This window comes from Lissotriton vulgaris, chromosome 10 (assembly GCF_964263255.1).
Source record: "Lissotriton vulgaris chromosome 10, aLisVul1.2, whole genome shotgun sequence".
Taxonomy (NCBI): Eukaryota; Metazoa; Chordata; class Amphibia; order Caudata; family Salamandridae; genus Lissotriton; species Lissotriton vulgaris.
In genome coordinates, this window is record NC_141698.1 from 903,298,205 (window position 1) to 903,319,875 (window position 21,671).

A 21,671-nucleotide genomic window follows, 5' to 3' on the forward strand; every position below is an offset into this window, starting at 1 on the left:
ATTTGTAATATAAATTTCTTCTAAAACCGCATCATCTAATTCTTCATCAAGATGACTTCTCTTTCTGGAATTCTTTTGACCTGGTGTTTCAGTAATCATCACTCTTACTGGGTATAAACCATCATGTCTGCTTTTCTCCAACGTCGTACTCTATCTTCATGAGTTTCCCTATTAATGTCTAATTTTGGGCCTCTTGCTATACCTCTAGTTTCTCGTTCAAGTTCAAACATTTCAACCTCCCATTCAACTAAAGCCTCAAATTGAGTAGGTCTAGGCTTTGGCACAAGAGCCGTCATTTTTTCTCTCAATTTTGTCAAAACTTTAATTTTAAATGACCCATCTTCCGGCCATGCTAATACACCATCATCTTTGGTATATTGCATCCAATTTCCAAACCAAAGGACAGTATGAAAACCATATTCACCTTCCATATATGCTGCGGTGTTTTCTACTTATGAAGTAAATTTCCACCACGCTTTTCAATTTTCTTATCTGGACTGAATATATTTTTCAATTTCTGAAACCATGAAGGCTTCTTTTCCACCTTTCCGTACCAATAACTCATGTTTTAAAACTATTCCGCTTAATTTGGAAAAGATCGTAAGTATTTCTTGTCGTTCCGCTACTCTAGTAAATCCGTGCGCGAAACTCCACCAACAAGCCAATCAGGTTAAGCCACGTCACTACCTTGCTCAACCCATAGAAATACTGTTTTCAGAAAGGAACAATCAGCTATCAGCTCGTTTTGGTCACGTGAACCAACCAGTGCTCTTGCTGTGACGTATGTTAACCAATCACAGCGCGAACCTTGTGACGTACTCTGCCGCTGCAGCTCCGCTGTCGCCGCTCCGTAAACTCACCCCTCCTTTACAAAATATTTTCACAGCGCCATTTTAACAATTCTTTTCAATGAAATTCAATTAGTAACTACAGAAAAAAAAACATTTGTCTGTTTCGCTAAATAAAGTGATAGTTTTCTCAATAATTTGAGTATTCTTTCTCGTGAAATAGACAACGCTATTCTCACAAAATCATTTATACGCATTCAAACGTAAAAACCCTAACCATGCATACGTGATATCTTTGTTAGGACTTTAACCTGCCAATAGAAAATCCTCATTCGCCAGTAAGAATAGACAACGCTTCCTTACCCTTCACTCAAGCTTGGATAAATCCTATTACTCTTTTCACAGCGAGTTTTAAAACAGGCTCTTAGTCCCTATACTCAAAGCTACGATTTCATAGGCAATCCTCACTATACATTTTACCTAACACATCTAAAATCCCTAAACTTGTGCTGTACGTCCACAACACTAGCAATATGTCAATATCACTATTTTGAAACAGAACAGATGCACTGTGTAACTTCACTTGTTACACTACTCTTTTGCCGGCAACCAGGAATTTTCACACTGCTGGAAAAAACCTTTTGACTACATATAACAAGTAAACAAACTTAACATGTTTTAGACATGGATCCTATGTGACTACCATGTAGCATGTCCGTTACCATAGTAACCGTAACTCTGCTACCAGAAAATTGATCCAGCGCCCCTATAGAAAATCTGTCTCAACAGCACTACCCAACACCATGATACTCACCATTAATCATAAACTCTTCACAAGGCCCATAAATAACTGAAACAATAAGACAAATATTGGGCAACTGAATCATGTGACTGTAACATAGTGCCACTGCCAGTACAGGACATTGTTTCCCCTTCAACTCCCCTCTTCTACCCTTCACAGAACGCCGAGACCACAGACAGCACGCCAGAGACCGAGGAGAGACACTGGCCCTTTAACGAGGAAACAGCAGAGGAATGGGCGGGGCTGTATGGTGAGGCAGAGACGTCTTATACGGAGGAACGCCAACACCAGGTGCGCTTGTTCATCCGGAGGGAGGAAGACGAGTGGAGAGAAGCGGAAGAGGAGCGGAGGACTACTGAGACGGAGGCAGAAAGGAGGGACGACTCGGAGCCTGAAGAAGCTGGAAGTTCGAGAACGGACGAGAAGTCAGGAGGCCAAAGATTTCACGAGTTGCCCCGCCACACACCCAGGGGAGGTGTGTGGCTATCCCAGGTACGCAATACTATCCGGAAATGGGTGGGACGTAAGGGCGCTTCGCCTAGTTAAACCTGACCCCTCCTTGACCCGGTGTACCTTTCCCCGAGCACTACCCTGTACTGCCATTAGTACGACCTCAAGAGAGTTACACAGGTTAATGTGTCCTCACTCCTTTTCCCCTGCACGTGTATATTTGGAAAGCACCCCACTCACGAAAGACTGTTTCTGTCTGTTTAAACCGAGAGCCAAGACGGGACCAGATGTAAAGCCTCGACGGAGTCGGGAGGTGTTTTGTCGACTCGACCCATCCGAGCGCCATCACAGGAGGCCGAGTAGAAGTAGATCCCCACGACAGATTGCGTCTTTAAGAAAGAAGTGTACTGACCACTTGTTCAACACAATAAAACCCGTTAAAACTAAGACCCGTCTATTGCCGATTCCTCTTGACCCTGTCACAGTGGTGGAGAATGCGGGCACTGACACCATCTGTATAGAAAAGATGGAAACCGCTGTTCAACAGTTAGCGAAGGGTCAAGAGAGACTTGAGTGGGTAGTAGAACAACAATTAACATCAGCACAAGCTGATCGAGAGATATGGAAGAAAGCCTTTGAAGCCCGCTCAGAAGTGCTACCCCCATGGACTGACCCAGTACAAAGAACAGGGAATGTAGAAAGACCCGTTACCCATGGAGCACCAGTGGTTTCCCTCCAAAAATATCAACCGGGAGAAGACCCCTATTCGTTCCTGTTGAACTTTGAACGAGCCGCTAGAGCATGCGGCTGGCACATCAGTAAGTGGCCCTTCTTCCTAGCGCCTTTACTAGGAGGTGAAGCACAGGCCGCATATCAGGTTGCAAATCCCACTGGAGATACTCCGTATGCTGACATTAAGAAAATAATATTAGACCATCTTGGTCTAGACGCAGAAGCCTATCGACTGCGCTTCCGAAAAGAAAGAGGAAATCCTGGAGAGAATCCAAAAACTCTTTTTGTTAGATTAAAAATGGCAGCCGATAAGTGGCTCACTCCAGCAACCAGCAGTAAGGAAGAAATATTAGATCGTATATACCTGGAACAGTTTCTAGAGGCTCTCCCCTATGCAACGCAAAAATGGCTTAGACAACACCATAACTTAACAACCAATCAGGCGGTCGAAATGGCTTCGACATTTTCCCGAGCCCAACCTAAAAATCTGAGTTGGGACTATGAAATGTTTAACAAGACAAATACAAAAACAAGTTGGGATCATGAAAAATCTTTCAAACCAAATCAAAAAAATGAAAAACGTGTACCGCGACCAGTAGACTCTTCCCGTCCTCGCACATGGAGAACGGAACATACCGGACCATCAGAACCACAATGTTTTGACTGCAGTAACTGGGGTCATATCGCCCGGTTATGCCCAAAGAGAAGAAGTCAAGAAGAACCGATGGAGGTGGGCTATCTACCCCGAGCTGTGCTATATTCCGCCGAAATGGGAGCTACATACAGAGTAAGTGTTAAAGTGAATGGTTCATCTGTACAAGCACTCCTAGATTCAGGCTGTCGGCAGTCAGTTATTCAATCACAGCATGTACCCCTTGATCAGTATATTCCCCAAAAGAAAGTAAATATCAAGTGCGTACATGGGGATGTTAAGCCTTACCCTTTGGCCGACGTACCAATCCAACCTACCCTGGGAAAACCTCATACTATTAGGGTAGGAGTCCTCGCAACTCTCTCTGAAGACTTGATTATTGGGACAGACAACCCGAGGTGTTTACAAATGTTTAAAAAACTTTGGAACAGACTTCATACAATCAGCCTCAAGGAGTTTTTCAACCAAGATTGGTATCAAAAGAAAATAACTATAAAAAAGCAAATGGTGATATCTTACGCTTCGTAAAACTGTCTGAAAATGCCACATCACCTACAAAGGGATCACGTAAAGCAGTTGGTATGACCTATACAGTGCCTATGACTATACAATCCCTCCACAAGAAAAAGAACTCATAAAAACAGACATTCGAATTGCTGTGCCTTCAGGCTGCTACGGAAGAATCGCTCCACGTTCTGGACTAGCAGCGAAACATTTCATTGATGTAGGAGCTGGAGTCATTGACGAAGACTACAGAGGAAATGTGGGAATCATACTTTTTAACTTTGGAAAAAAAGAGTTTCAAAAAAAGAAAGGTGATTGGGTAGCACAATTGATTTGTGAGCAAGTATCATACCCCACTTTGGAGGAACTACATATGCTAGATGAGACAGAACGGGGTACAGGAGGTTTTGGTTCAACTGGCAAGCAAAATGATACATTTCCAGCGCTACTCTCCCCAGATCCGTGGGTCTTGGATAAAAGTTTCCGTTTTGCACAAATCAACGATGCTACCCTTTTCAATGCCTGGGAACAGGCTCATGCAAATCAGGATAAAGATAGCAATGTATATCCTAAATTTGTAATACAAAACGATCTATTGCATAGACAAGGTAAACCAGATGATCCTCTACAACTCCTGGTACCTGTATCTTTTCGGGACCAAGTTCTATTTTTTGGACACAGTCATTTGCTTGCAGGACATACAGGTACCGAGAAAACGACGCAAACTATCTTGAAAAATTTCTTTTGGCCGGGAATATATAAGGACACCTCTGTATACTGCAAGGATTGCGGAATATGTCAAAAGAAAAACATGACCAAACCACTGTCAGTACCGTTACAGCCCTTACCTACCATTGGTAAACCATTCGAGAGAGTCGGAATGGACCTCATTGGACCCTTACCCAAGACCAGAAAAGGTTTCCAACACATTCTCGTGATAGTCGATTATGCTACACGGTTTCCCGAAGCTTTTCCATTGACAGCCACTACATCGAAACAAGTTGGTGAGAAAATGATTGAATTGTTTAGTCGAGTGGGGTTCCCCAAGGAAATCCTAATGGATCAGGGCACGCCTTTTGTGTCAAAATTGATGAAATAAATTTGCCACAACCTGAATATCTACCAGATTCGCACATCTGTATACCACCCTCAGACGGACGGTCTGGTGGAAAGATACAATCGCACCCTGAAGTTGACCCTCAGGAAGATGACGGAAGTCAGCGGGTCCGACTGGGACCAGATGCTGCCCCTAGTCTTGTATACGATACGGGGTCAGAAACATAGCAGTATGGGAATATCACCTTTTGAACTACTGTACGGTTGTCTGCCACGCTCTCTCCTAGAGATGACCAAAGATGCTTGGGAAAATGAGACTCCGGAGGAAACGGCTGCCACTCTAGACTATGCCAGAAGTCTACAATCCAGACTGGGTAAATTGAGAGAATTAGCTTTGTCTCAACTAGAAGAGAGTCAGAAACGTCAGAAAACTGCCTATGATAAAGGAAAGAAATGGAGACAACTTATCGTGGGTGATTGGGCTCTGGTTCTCCTTCCTTCGTTAACACAAAAGTTTCGGGCTGAATGGGTCGGACCCTATAAAGTGGTTGATACAATTGGAAGAACAAGTTATAAATTGCAAGTGACCCCGACCAAACAGCAAACATATCACATCAATTTGCTCAAGAAGTGGTTGGGCCCACTACCTGCTGGAGTACACATGGTCTCAGAGCCACAACGAAGTTCCTCTACTCGGGATCAATTGGTTCTTAATGTTGAACTTAGTAGTCAACAACAAAAAGAACTTCAAGACATACTTTTGAGACATGACTCCCTGTTTTCCAACACACCAGGTAGAACTATCTGGCACACACTGGCAGAACATTGTATTGACACACCTCCTGGTCAAAAAGTGAAGATACGCCCCTATAGAATCGCGGAAGCGAGACGAGCCGCCATCAGAAAAGAAATCAACGAAATGTTGGACTTGAGCGTTATTCGTTCCCTCCAAGAGCGACTGGTCTAGCCCCATTGTAATGGTTCCAAAACCCGACGGAAGTTGACGTTTTTGCATGGATTTTCGTGCCCTTAATGAAATCTCGACGTTTGATGCATATCCGATTCCTCGGGTAGAAGAACTTATTGAAAAACTGGGGGATGCCAAATACATCACCACGCTTGACCTCACGAAGGGGTACTGGCAGGTGCCCCTCAGAGAGGACGACAGAAAAAAACAGCTTTTTCAACTGAAGATGGCCACTTCGAGTTTACGGTACTTCCTTTTGGTTTGCACGGCGCCCCTGCCACATTTCAGCGCCTAATGAACACTTCTTAAAAGGGTTAACAAACTTCAATTCTGCATATCTTGACGACATTGTCATCTATAGCCCTGATTGGTCCACCCATCTGTCACACTTGCTCACTGTTTTCTGAGTCTTGGAGAAAGCCGGATTGAAAATCAATGCAAAAAAATCCAAAGTGGCCTTTCAGAAAGTAAAATACTTGAGATATTTGCTCGGACATGGTCTTATTGAGCCGCAGATAAAAAAAATAAGGGCCATTGCTGATACACCCTTCCCTACGAACAGAAGAGAAATGAGGGTCTTCCTAGGGTTGGTTGGATACTACGACGCTTCATACCTCAGTTTGCTCACGTGGCTGCCCCACTCACTGATTCTCTGAAACAACAAGGGAAATCAACAACTCCCATTAAGCTCACGACTGAGATGCAGGATGCTTTCCATAAATTGAAGTCAATAATCACTTCTATGCCAGTTCTTACATCTCCAGATTTCTCCAAACCTTTTATTTTGCACACCGACGCATCAGACTATGGCATTGGCGCTGTGCTTTCCCAGATGGGATGAGACAATCATGAGCATCCCATATTGTATATAGGCAGAAAACTTTTTCCCCGTGAACTAAAATATGCAACGATAGAAAAAGAATGCCTCGCCATTAAATGGGCAGTGGAGAAACTCGCATACTATTTGGAAGGACACAAGTTTTCTTTGTATGCTGACCATGCCCCCCTGTTGTGGATGGCTCACAACAAATCGAACAATCCCAGGGTTTTAAGATGGTTTCTGTCCCTACAGCCCTATACATTCACTATATATCATCGTAAAGGTGTAGACAATGTTGGGGCTGACTTTCTATCACACCACCCACTCACCGATCGTGAGTGTCTAAGGGGGGAGGTGTGTAACAGAGTGCCACTGCCAGTACAGGACATTGTTTCCCCTTCAACTCCCCTCTTCTACCCTTCACAGAACGCCGAGACCACAGACAGCACGCCAGAGACCGAGGAGAGACACTGGCCCTTTAACGAGGAAACAGCAGAGGAATGGGCGGGGCTGTATGGTGAGGCGGAGACGTCTTATACGGAGGAACGCCAACACCAGGTGCGCTTGTTCACCCGGAGGGAGAAAGACGAGTGGAGAGAAGCGGAAGAGGAGCGGATGACTACGGAGACAGAGGCAGAAAGGAGGGACGACTCGGAGCCTGAAGAAGCTGGAAGTTCGAGAACGGACGAGAAGCCAGGAGGCCAACGATTTCACGAGTCGCCCCTCCACACACCGAGGGGAGGTGTGTGGCTATCCCAGGTACGCAATACTATCCGGAACTGGGTGGGACGTAAGGGCGCTTCGCCTAGTTAAACCTGACCCCTCCTTGACCCGGTGTACCTTTCCCCGAGCACTACCCTGCACTGCCATTAGTACGATGCCAAGAGAGTTACACGGGTTAATGTGTCCTCACTCCTTTTCCCCTGCATGTGTATATATGTAAAGCACCCCACTCACGAAAGACTGTTTCTGTCTGTTTAACCCGAGAGCCAAGACGGAACAAGACGTAAAGCCTCGACGGAGTCCGGAGGTGTTTTGTCGACTCGACCCATCCGAGCGCCATCACAGGAGGCCGAGTAGAAGTAGATCCCCACGACGGAATACGTCATTAAGAAAGAAGTGTACTGACCACTTGTTCAACACAATAAAACCCGTTAAACCTAAGACCCGTCTGTTGCTGATTCCTCTTGACCCTGTCACAGTGACCTAATTAATCGGAACTATACACAAACTATTTACACTTTATATACAACTGCAGTTTCTCATCATCATAATCATGTAAATATAACGGAAACATTTAATTAAGTCACCTAGGTAAATGGATCAACTAATGGTAACTAGACTAAGAATAAACAAGAGCAGCTTGTCATTTCAAAATCTATTTTATTAATTTTATTTTCAATCAAAGACCATTCTTTAGCATTAGAAATCTTTTTATTAGCAATTTAAAAGCATCTTTTAATTAAAGTAAAGGCACGTTAAACTGACATTTCAAAACAGATCAGCTTGCGGAGAATTAATGTAGAAAAGATCTCATTCCCTAAATCTATTTCCCTGTCTAAACTCAATAAAACCTAAAGGAAAAGTCTTTAGTTCTGTCATCCTTACGCGAGTCAAAAGTCCGACAGCACTTCACGCCCTTCAGGATTCAGGAACGAGCAAGCCAGCTCCTCCCAAGGGGTCAAGTTTTATACCTTTTCTCTAGCTCAAACTTACTAATCTACACTAAAAGAATACTTTTTCTCCATCATCCAGCATTTCCATTGGCTGACAGCAGTCAGACCATGTGAGATCATAACCTTTTCAATCCAAAGTTGTGCCTTTCTAAAACGTCTTTGTCCTTTGTCCACAGGCGACATTAGCTTCCGAGGATTTTGCAACATCTTATTAAATAACAGTTCGTTGCTTCCTCAGCTTGGCTGATCTGCCGTTTCCTGTCCTTGAAGTTATTCAACTCAGAGCACATCCTGCACAGTTCCATTTATTTATTTACTGACGAATATAATTGTGGCAAAACTTTTCCACACATTCTTAGCTGTGCTCGGCTCATCACAACAGGATTCCAAACACCCTTTTAAAAGCTAGGACTCAGGCCTCTTTCTCGAAAGATAGTATGCAAAGAAACACAAAACATTAATTAATTTGAGTAATGAAGATTATTCTGTCTCCCACCCCCTTGCAAAATATTAACCCATTAGTTTATGTTATCTAGCTTTAAGCACATGAAAGCAGCATTTAAAAAAACCTTCTTCTTATAGGCCTCCAGGATTCTCCACGAGCCTTTGCCACATATAAGACATGACATAGACAAAAGCACATTTAAAATAAGCACATGCCCTTAATTAAGCAGCCGCAATTAATATTGACAAAACAAATAGACAAAATTAGTTCATTATTTTCAACGTACTTGCGAATGAGCACACATAATGTTAAATCCTTATGTCGTGTATGCATTTTAATCTAGGTTGATTAGTACATTTTCGTGCAAAAACTCATTAATATGATTAATTATTATGGAAGTTTAACTTAGCGAGTCAAAAACATAATTTATTTCTGAAACTCGCTTCATTAAACCGTAGCACAAGGTAGTCAGAATAAAAGACATGTGGTACACCATGTATCTAGTTTTAATCCACTTCACCATGAGCACTGCACCCCTCACAACATCCTGCAAGCTCACATTGGGTTCTATTAAAAAACCCTCTTATACAAAAAACATCCCTGTGCTCCTCCCTCATAGCAAGGGGGTTGCAGCCCGCACCATGACTAGGGTTCATGGTGCGAGGAGAATTCCCTATGATAAAGCATGCCACCTCTTGTGGGTGAGGGAAACCGTCCTTTAAAGAGACACCTTCTTCCTAGTCAGCCATCTTTGTCTTTCTCTTTCTCTTGATAGACCTTAGGGCTCATGTGTGTTCAATTGATAATTGATAAACATCAAAGCTGTCCCTTTTTTCCGGGGCCACATGACATGCTGTGGGACTTTCCATACTTTGTGATTAAATCACGGTTGCTCATAAAAGAAAAATGCCTCCACCAGGGAACACAAACCTCTGGGAGTCTGAGTCAGGAAATCTGCATCATCTGCGTAGAGTAACCCGGGGACCAACTGATTCCCTATTCTTGGGAAACCAATAGTGGACAAATGCAAACCCAAATTGGTTATATAAATATTAAACATAGAGGCCGCTATATACATCCTCGGTGCACCCCTCTAGCAAGTGGAGAAGAGTCCAACATTTCACACACAGAACCATATCTTACACGAGCAGTTGGATTCTCATGCAGAGTGTATAGAAAATTCACCACAGCGAGATCCATTAGCAGATCCGATAGCATCAACCCAGGTTTAGCTCTATTCAACCAGTCAAATGCTATGGATAAATACATAGTGGAGAAGTGTGGCTCACTGGTTAGAGCAGGCAGACCCTGAAGCAGAGGTCAGACCCGGACCAGGGTTCAATTCCCGACGCGGCAGGCTCTTGAGCTCAAAATGTCCACGGACTCGATAATTCTCGCTTCGGTGCCTGACCTAATCATGGGTTCACACTCTGCAACTCTGGGCATTAAGCTTGCTTAATCTCCACAACGGCCCCCCGCGGCGGGATGCCTGGCTTTCACCTTGGGGATGCCCTGTAGGGGCTATCTCACAGGGAAAAGCCAGGACGGGTTCCCAAGGCAAGCGCTTAGAGACCCCTGGGTGATAAGCGCTATATAAATCCAATATACAATACAATACAATAAAGGCCAGGTACAGTGGAGAGTGCTTGGCTATACTGTATTTTCCAACAATCAGACATAAATTCAGGCACTGTTCCACCGTACCTGGCCCTGAGCAAAAAGCAAACTGAAAAGTACACAAGATATTATTTTGGTTTACCTAATCTCTCATGCGCTCAGAAAACACCCTGCCCACAATCATAATGGTGCTATCGAATAAAGAAATCAGACGGTAGTAGTGAATTCTGGTCCCCCTTTTTAAAGATAGGGGCTATAATGGATGCTGCCCAGGAGCGTGAGATCTTACTACACATGATGTTAAAAGGCTGGTTAACAATAGGTTTAAAAAAACACTTAAAACACTACCCATTCAATTTCATTACTAAAACGAACGTTCCTGTACCAACAAATATGAACACTTTAAACAAAAGCCAATAAAAATCCTATAACATATTTTTTGTACAATAATATCGGAAATAAACAATCTAGCATACAAGTATATTATATAAGTTTATATTTTTTAACAACGATATTAAAACCAACACTGAAAATCAGTGCTCTTACCTGCTATATACCTGACTAAAATACAATAGAAATAACAACAATAACATGGTAAGAGAATAATTTCAACTCAAAATGTTGGTTAAATACCTACTATGCCACTAGAAAAGACGTTAAAAGAAACTAGCTATGCTTCTTGGTAATTTTTGTTATGAGAGAGCAGTCTCCTTAAAACGTTATTAGTGGTCTGCACAAAGCTTGCATAATTTTCTGGTTTCTTTCTGCATGCACTGATCGTGTAGCTTGCTTTAATGTAGGCTTTAGGGCAGATTTGTCAACACTTTGCACCGGTGCAAAGATACACAAAGTGAAGCAAACACCTACAAAGTGTTAATATACTATTTACTTTCCATTTGTTTGTGCTAGAGAGTAGCCTTAAGGTAACGCAAACGGCTTTGCTCTGCTTTGCGTTAGGGGCATCCCCTGAGTTGCACATGAGCACGTCCATGCTAATATCCCTGGTGTTTGACCCAAAGTCCTATATGTTAATAATAGTAGGCAGAGCTTGGCACCCCATAAAAATATATAGATAGCTTCTCGCTGCAAGACGGAAGTTGGAGAAACATTCTAGTTTCTCCAACCTTTTATCACACTAAGGGGCTCATTAGGATTGCGGTTTTTCCGCATCCTCGGGGCCGGCGGAAGCCACCACCGGCCCAGAGGATGCGGAAAAACCGCAGCGGACTGACCAAAGACCCACCGCCACTTTAGGATGGCTGGTGGGTCCTGGTTTCCGTCCGCAGCTTTCCCGCCGCGGTTGGCTTACAACCGCGGCGGAAAAGCTCTAATCTGGTGACGGTGTCTCTCAGACACCGTCAGGCAGATTAGGATGGGATGTAAAACATGCTTTTCTGCGGCGGCTTTTCCGCCGTGGAAAAGCTTGTGTAACTTCACTGCGGGGGCCTGCTGCGGGCCCCCAAGGTGAAGGGGGGGTAGGGGGTGCACATGGGGGGTACCTATGGTACCCCCCTGCATTTGTGTGCAGAAAGCGGCAGGCACCACGAGGTGCCTGCCTCTTTCTGCATGCAAATGCAATGACTGCATTTTTAACATTGCCGCGGGTGCAGCTTGAAGCCGCACCCGCCGCAATGTTAAAAATAGAGGATGTGACCGCCAGGGTGTCGTTCACATCCTAATCGCACAGGAGGGGACTCCGCAGCCCATGCAGATGTCCCCTCCTCCTCAGTGATCGCGGACGGACGCAAGTCCGTCCGCAATCATAATCGGCCCCTAAATGTGTACAGACCATATCCAATGTCGTAATCATTTTAAAGTTAGTATAGGCATCGTATTTTGTACTAAAATTATACCCTTCTAGAATAAAAGATATGCCAGACATATATGCACTATGGTGCAAAGATGTGTGCATGGTGATAGGCAGTGTGTTTGAGTACCAACCCAAGAGATGACAATAGCAGAGATATATCTTTGTAGATATGGCTCTGCCCTATATTTTCCCTCTTGTGCAACTTTGGTTGAGTCACAACTTTTTGATAAATCTGCTGTTTAGTTAGAACAGACATATCTCTTCCCAGAACCGGCTCTGCAACAGTCCACTATGAAAGGCAACTTGTACTGTAATGACCAGGCTAAAAAAAAGGTGAAACCAGCCTGGAGTTGATTGTGTTCCCTTCTAGAGGCGGGCTCTTCTGGCAGATCAGGGTGGAATTTCCCCTTTGGAAGCAGGGTCAATACTGATTTGCATAAAGCTGACCTGGTTCTAGAATGGCATGGACAGAGAAAAATAGTGGACTGCACTACAGCCCAAATGGTTGCCAGTGACTTAGATTAATTAGATCATTCCACCCATCACCTTGTTGTTTGTTGCTGTTCAGCAAGGAGCATTGCTAAAATGCCAGAGGTTCTCCAGTTCCATTTTTGAAAATAGTGATCGTAAGCTCTTCTGAGTACTCTTTTGCTCCTCTTCGACAATGTTCTTGGGGAATACGCTTCCACTATGACTCATTGTGAATCACTTCTATGGGTGTCATGTGAAGTGAACTATGTGAATTAGAATAGAGCTAATCTGAAATGGTGCCTATGAAAGCTGCACTTGTGAAAGCTGTGCATACCACTTTAAGGTTGTATTTCCTCTACTGTGCACACCAAGATCATACTGGTAGAGTGGACAGAGGAACATTTACCAAAGGACTCTACGGCCCTGGCCAGTTGGTGAACCATATGTTTTAGCTGTGGATAAATTAGCCACATGCCTGTCACTCTATTGGTACACACAGAAAAGGCTGCAATAGCCCGAGATTACATGTGCAGAACCTGACCAACAGCACAGTCTGGTCGGCTCATTATCATGCACAGAATGGCAACAGGTCAGCCAAAATCTACATAGCATGGTCTTTTCCTCCTCCCATCCCAGGCCTTCGGGGTATAAGGTGAAGCCGTAGAGGGTGGCCTATTTTGAGCAGCACAGCTAGCACTAATTACGTTAGTGGTGCATGGTGGAAGTGAGATGTGTGCCAGCTCAGGAATGGTGACCGTTGTCTATTCTTGTTGTGTCCCCCTCAGCAGGTTTCTGACAGGCAAGTCAACTATCCCTATAAAAGTCAACCAATTTACTCATTGGGGAGAATGGGTCATCGTCAACAGTGTAGGAGGAGGGATCTGGAAGCAAGTGAGGGTCTTCAATCTCTATTGAACAAAGACAAAAAATATACTAGCGATCGAAATGAGTAAACATGAAACAACGTTTTTTTGTAACCCAAAACAACTATTTTTACAGCTTTACTGTGAAAAAACATTCATATGTCATTCGGGATGAAGGGAGAGGCGATAGAGTGGGAAAGATAATATCAAAATGAGGATTGGGAAGGAAACAAGGTGGTGAGAAGAGAGGAGAGAGAGATATTGCTGCAGGTGCCGAGAGGTGAAGGTGAGAGAAAGGCAGGGGAAAAGAAGGAAGAGATTACTGCAAACAGTGACGAAAGACTGAGTGGAGCGAAGAGTGGAAATTAGTAAAGTGAGGGAGAGAGAGTGAAGTTTGGAAAGTGAAAGTGCAGAAGAAGGAGATGACAAGTTGAATGACGAAGCAAAGGGCGAGGAAAGGGGAGGAAGGACAAATGGTATCTGGAGCTTTCTGGTCTATTACAACAACGTAAGGACGGATAGTGCCTCACATGCACTGCCCTATGTAGTAATCCATGTTAGTACCTTCTATGTTAGAGTGTTAGTGCAGTATTCTCTGTTAGAATTGTTATCTTACATTTCCATTGTAACATTCTATGTGCTGACCATCTATTCTCTATGAGCCCTTGCTGGAGGTGGTTGTTCAAGCTGTCCTTTATAATAAACCTACAGACTTCTACTTGTTCTCTTTGAATCCAATTACTACATAAATTTGGCGACGACCGGGATCTTCAACTCACCATCAAGAACCTTCAAGAATCTATAATTATTATTTTTTTTTTTAAAAAGAACCCGCATCTTCAAGGATCCTTTCTAGTGAAATCAAGGGATACTGACAGCGTTCACCAGTACAGCTTAAAGAAAATTAAGGTATTTTTCTGTTTTATGTGTAAAAAGATTGCACCAGCGGCTGTTTTTCCCCTTATGTGCCTTGATTGCACCAGCGGGAATTTGTGTTTATTACTCTTATATTCCCCTCGCTTAAACCGGAGATATATTTACGTTTAAAAACTGACTAGCGCTTATTTACCATCTTAACGCGATGTCTGTCTGCCAACGCGCTGCATTTTTCTGACTTTTACTACTTTATTGACTGTTCATATCGTCTGCATCATTTGAAACTTACCCAACGAGCGTTCCTGCTTTCACGAGCGTCCCTGTCTACACGAGCGTCTACACGAGCGTTTCTGCCTACGCGAGCGCTCCTGCTTCCATTGCTCCGGTTTCTTCAAACCAGCGCTCCTGCCTGTGACTCATCACCACGTCATTTCCTCATCGTCATCACGCACGCATCACGCCTTTGCGTATGCGTTCCAGCGGCCATTTTGTTTCTTACGTTTCCATGGAAACAACCACGATCATTTGCAAGTCACAGTCACGATCATTTCTTCAGTAGTTTGCCTCATTATATCTCGTTTAAAACTATTTTTTCTACGCTCCTCATTGTACAAGTTACATTTACGGAATATACCATTTTCCACATCGTTTTTTTTTCTCCTCTGTTTCAAAAAAAAAAGGGAGAACTTGAAGCAAGAAGACTTAGAATTCTTTTGGGACTTCTGCCTTATGGACAACGGTGACTACGTTTATTATTTTGTGTAATTAGTCATTTTATCTCTTTGGACTTCTTTCATTTATATGAAATTTTAAGTGTAATTATTTACTATGTCTAACAATATTCCTTCCCCTGCACACTTTTTACCCACAGCAGGTGACCCAAAAGTAGAATGGGATCTTTGGTACCCTACATTTTTAGCTTATGTGGATGTTGTTGAAGAGGACGGTTGTTCTCCTAAAAGAAAGTTGGAGTTGCTAAAGAATTGTCTGGGTGGTGCTGGACTCAAAGAGTTACAAAGTCTACCTCCCATAGAAAGTACTGGTGCTGGGGATTTAAATGTTTTTGATATTGTCATTAAACAACTCAGTACTAGGTTTGGAAGAAAAATTAACATTGTAATGGAAAGATTTAAATTTTACTCCAGAGTACAAAAAGACGATGAGTCCATTGAAAATTACGTAGCTGCTTTGCGCACCCTGGCTGGGTCTTGTGCTTTTGAAACCATCAATTTTGAACAGGTCTTGAGGGACCAAATTATGATGCGCACTAAAAGTAAAAAAATTCAAGAACGTCTCTGGATGGGTACCGACTCTTCCCTTAGTGCTGTACTGAATATTGCCAAAGGCATTGAACAGTCCGAACTTTTTGTGAACGAGATTAGAGGTCAAGATACCAAATCTAAGGTAGTCATTCCTGAAGTTTCTTTAGTCAAAAATTTCAATAACTTTAAAAAGAGTTCTTTTCCTCCCAGAAAAGATTTCCCTGGTAGAGAAAGTAAGTTTCCTGTTAAAAAACCTCAGATTATTTGTTATAGGTGCGGTGCTAATGATCATGTAGGCAACTACAGAGGTTGTCCTGCTTGGAATAAGATTTGCATAAAGTGTAAAAAATCTGGTCACTTTAGCAAAATGTGTAAGTCTCCTCAAAAAGTAAATTTTCTGTCCTATGAAGAATATGATGATACTGAACAACCTTCTGAAATCAACACTTTGTTATGTGTAGGTGATTCAGAATGCAAAGGTTTTCCTACTGATATCATCACTATTAATGGTAAGGAAATCTCAATGTTGATTGATTCCTGCGCCTGGTACACCATTATCGGGAAAAATGTTTTCAGTCGACATTGGCATTCAACCAAGCTTTTACCACCAGACATAAATCCTGGTGGAAACACGGGTAAGAAAATTGATATTGAGGGTTACATGTGGGCAGAGATCAAATTCAAAGATAGATCCATTAAAGGGAAGGTTTATGTATCTTCCAAAGGAGCATCCATTTTATGTTGGCCTCATCAGTACGATCTAGGCATTAAACTTGACCCCAATGCTTCTCCTCCAGTATATGTAGTTCCTCCTGAAAATGATTTCATTTCCCAATTAAAAAATAAATTCTCATCTATTTTTTCAGACAATTTGGGGACCTTTGTGAACTTTAAACACCGTATCATTCTCAAAGACTCAGCCATACCCATTCGTCATAGAGTAAGGAACGTTCCTTTGGCATATCGTGAAAAATTAAAGGGTATTCTATCGGATTTGGTTGATAAGAAAATTATTGAGCCAGTTGAGTCTTCCCCATGGGTTTCGCCAGTGGTTTTGTCACTCAAGAGCAATGGCGAACTCAGTCTATGTGTTGACCTACGGAGTTTAAACAAGGAAATCTGGATTGATAGACACCCTTTGCCCCACATCCATGAACTCATCTCCACCCTGTCTGGGGCATCGGTATTTTCCACACTAGATTTGACTAGTGCATACCATCAGGTATTGTTGCATGAAGAGTCAAAATTTTTAACAACCTTCATCACGCCGGAAGGCATGTTCCAATATTGCTGCATGCCTTTCGGCTTAGCCAGTGCAGCCTCTGTGTTCCAAAGGCTTATGAAAACTGTGTTAGAGGGTTGTTTGGGTGCAATTGCATTTCAGGATGATATCCTCATTTATGGCAAGAATCATGAAGAGCACGATGCTAACCTAGAGAAAGTTCTTAAGTCTGTCCAGGAAAAAGGATTAACGCTGAAATTATCCAAATGTAAATTCAGACAGAGCAAAGTAGAGTATCTCGGTCATGAGATTTCTTCAGAGGGCATTAAACCTAAGTTTAACCATATACAGAGTATCTTGAAAGCACCGGCACCGTCAACTAAGGAACAGTTGGTCTCTTTCCTAGGCTTAATTGAATTCTATAGTAAGTTTGTTCAGAATTATGCCTCCAAAGTACACTCTTTAAGGTCTTTATTAAAGAAAGATGTAAAATTCAGCTGGTGTAAAGACCAGCAATTTGCTTTTGACACTATGAAACAAGAGGTAGCTAATGCTCCGTTTCTCAGACCTTTTAATCTGGGTAAAGAATGCATAGTATGCGTGGATGCAAGCAATACCGGTTTGGGTGCTGTTTTAATCCAGAAAAATGATGGTGTAGAACATGTAGTTTCTTACGCTTCCAGGACATTGCGTGGTGCCGAATACAATTATTCCACCATAGAGAAGGAACTCCTAGCATGTACTTGGGCTTGTGAGCATTTCAGGCAGTTCATTTGGGGTACTAGTTTTCGTTTAAGAACCGACCACAAGCCTTTGATACACATGTTAGCAGCTGGTGGTGGCAGAACTTTAACTGCCCGTTTGGCCCGTCTGGCTGCGAAACTACAAGAGTTCCAGTGCATTGTGGAATATATTCTTGGTCGCTTAAATGTACATGCCGACTGCATGTCCAGGTTACCACTAGTCAATTCTATTTGTTCCCATCTTTCTGACTCTGATGTCGTTTTTAACATTGATGACATCAATGAATGTAACAGTACAGGTTTATCTACTGGCATATCTGAGGTTGCTTGGATAGAAGCAATGTGTAATGATACTTGTTTATCTGATGTTGTGGATTATTTGCAGCATGGTTGGCCTCAGGAAAGGTATTTGTCTGGTGATGTTCTCTCCTTCTTTAAAGTCAAGGATGAACTTATGTTTAACTAGGGTTTTGTGACTCGTAGTGACAAGATTGTCCCTCCTTTTTCCTTAAGAGAAAAGATTGTTTCTATGGCACATGAGGGCCATATGGGTATGTCCAGTACCAAAAGGCGTATCCGCGAATTTTACTGGTGGCCTGGCATGGACAGAATGGTCGATAGGTGGGTAAGTTCCTGCTCTCCGTGTGCCAATAGTGACAAAACTGTAAAACCCTTGTCCACAGACATTTCTCCCATCGAGTTTGTCAACTGTCCCTGGAAAAAGTTAGGCATCGATATTGTTGGACCTCTATCTTTGTCTCCGAACAAAGAGGTCTTTGCATTAGTTTTAATCGATTACTTTTCCAAATGGCCTGAGCTCAAGATTGTAGATAAGATTGGTTACACATTGCTTCTCTCCAAGCAACCTCAGATATGCCAGTAGATAAACCTGTACTGTTACATTCATTGACGTCATCAATGTTAAAAACCACATCAGAGTCAGAAAGATGGGAACAAATAGAATTGACTAGTGGTAATCTGGACATGCAGTCGGCATGTACATTTAAGCGACCAGGAATATATTCCACAATGCACTGGAACTCTTGTAGTTTCGCAGCCAGACGGGCCAAACGGGCAGTTAAAGTTCTGCCACCACCAGCTGCTAACATGTGTATCAAAGGCTTGTGGTCGGTTCTTAAACGAAAACTAGTACCCCAAATGAACTGCCTGAAATGCTCACAAGCCCAAGTACATGCTAGGAGTTCCTTCTCTATGGTGGAATAATTGTATTCGGCACCACGCAATGTCCTGGAAGCGTAAGAAACTACATGTTCTACACCATCATTTTTCTGGATTAAAACAGCACCCAAACCGGTATTGCTTGCATCCACGCATACTATGCATTCTTTACCCAGATTAAAAGGTCTGAGAAACGGAGCATTAGCTACCTCTTGTTTCATAGTGTCAAAAGCAAATTGCTGGTCTTTACACCAGCTGAATTTTACATCTTTCTTTAATAAAGACCTTAAAGAGTGTACTTTGGAGGCATAATTCTGAACAAACTTACTATAGAATTCAATTAAGCCTAGGAAAGAGACCAACTGTTCCTTAGTTGACGGTGCCGGTGCTTTCAAGATACTCTGTATATGGTTAAACTTAGGTTTAATGCCCTCTGAAGAAATCTCATGACCGAGATACTCTACTTTGCTCTTTCTGAACTTACATTTGGATAATTTCAGCGTTAAGCCTTTTTCCTGGACAGACTTAAGAACTTTCTCTAGGTTAGCATCGTGCTCTTCATGATTCTTGCCATAAATGAGGATATCATCCTGAAATGCAATTGCACCCAAACAACCCTCTAACACAGTTTTCATAAGCCTTTGGAACACAGAGGCTGCACTGGCTAAGCCGAAAGGCATGCGGCAATATTGGAACATGCCTTCCGGCGTGATGAAGGTTGTTAAAAATTTTGACTCTTCATGCAACAATACCTGATGGTATGCACTAGTCAAATCTAGTGTGGAAAATACCGATGCCCCAGACAGGGTGGAGATGAGTTCATGGATGTGGGGCAAAGGGTGTCTATCAATCCAGATTTCCTTGTTTAAACTCCGTAGGTCAACACATAGACGGAGTTCGCCATTGCTCTTGAGTGACAAAACCACTGGCGAAACCCATGGGGAAGACTCAACTGGCTCAATAATTTTCTTATCAACCAAATCCGATAGAATACCCTTTAATTTTTCACGATATGCCAAAGGAACGTTCCTTACTCTATGACGAATGGGTATGGCTGAGTCTTTGAGAATGATACGGTGTTTAAAGTTCACAAAGGTCCCCAAATTGTCTGAAAAAATAGATGAGAATTTATTTTTTAATTGTGAAATGAAATCATTTTCAGGAGGAACTACATATACTGGAGGAGAAGCATTGGGGTCAAGTTTAATGCCTAGATCGTACTGATGAGGCCAACATAAAATGGATGCTCCTTTGGAAGATACATAAACCTTCCCTTTAATGGATCTATCTTTGAATTTGATCTCTGCCCACATGTAACCCTCAATATCAATTTTCTTACCCGTGTATCCACCAGGATTTATGTCTGGTGGTAAAAGCTTGGTTGAATGCCAATGTCGACTGAAAACATTTTTTCCCGATAATGGTGTACCAGGCGCAGGAATCAATCAACATTGAGATTTCCTTACCATTAATAGTGATGATATCAGTAGGAAAACCTTTGCATTCTGAATCACCTACACATAACAAAGTGTTGATTTCAGAAGGTTGTTCAGTATCATCATATTCTTCATAGGACAGAAAATTTACTTTTTGAGGAGACTTACACATTTTGCTAAAGTGACCAGATTTTTTACACTTTATGCAAATCTTATTCCAAGCAGGAAAACCTCTGTAGTTGCCTACATGATCATTAGCACCGCACCTATAACAAATAATCTGAGGTTTTTTAACAGGAAACTTACTTTCTCTACCAGGGAAATCTTTTCTGGGAGGAAAAGAACTCTTTTTAAAGTTATTGAAATTTTTGACTAAAGAAACTTCAGGAATGACTACCTTAGATTTGGTATCTTGACCTCTAATCTCGTTCACAAAAAGTTCGGACTGTTCAATGCCTTTGGCAATATTCAGTACAGCACTAAGGGAAGAGTCGGTACCCATCCAGAGACGTTCTTGAATTTTTTTACTTTTAGTGCGCATCATAATTTGGTCCCTCAAGACCTGTTCAAAATTGATGGTTTCAAAAGCACAAGACCCAGCCAGGGTGCGCAAAGCAGCTACGTAATTTTCAATGGACTCATCGTCTTTTTGTACTCTGGAGTAAAATTTAAATCTTTCCATTACAATGTTAATTTTTCTTCCAAACCTAGTACTGAGTTGTTTAATGACAATATCAAAAACATTTAAATCCCCAGCACCAGTACTTTCTATGGGAGGTAGACTTTGTAACTCTTTGAGTCCAGCACCACCCAGACAATTCTTTAGCAACGCCAACTTTCTTTTAGGAGAACAACCGTCCTCTTCAACAACATCCACATAAGCTAAAAATGTAGGGTACCAAAGATCCCATTCTACTTTTGGGTCACCTGCTGTGGGTAAAAAGTGTGCAGGGGAAGGAATATTGTTAGACATAGTAAATAATTACACTTAAAATTTCATATAAATGAAAGAAGTCCAAAGAGATAAAATGACTAATTACACAAAATAATAAACGTAGTCACCGTTGTCCATAAGGCAGGAGTCCCAAAAGAATTCTAAGTCTTCTTGCTTCAAGTTCTCCCTTTTTTTTTTGAAACAGAGGAGAAAAAAAAACGATGTGGAAAATGGTATATTCCGTAAATGTAACTTGTACAATGAGGAGCGTAGAAAAAATAGTTTTAAACGAGATATAATGAGGCAAACTACTGAAGAAACGATCGTGACTGTGACTTGCAAACGATCGTGGTTGTTTCCATGGAA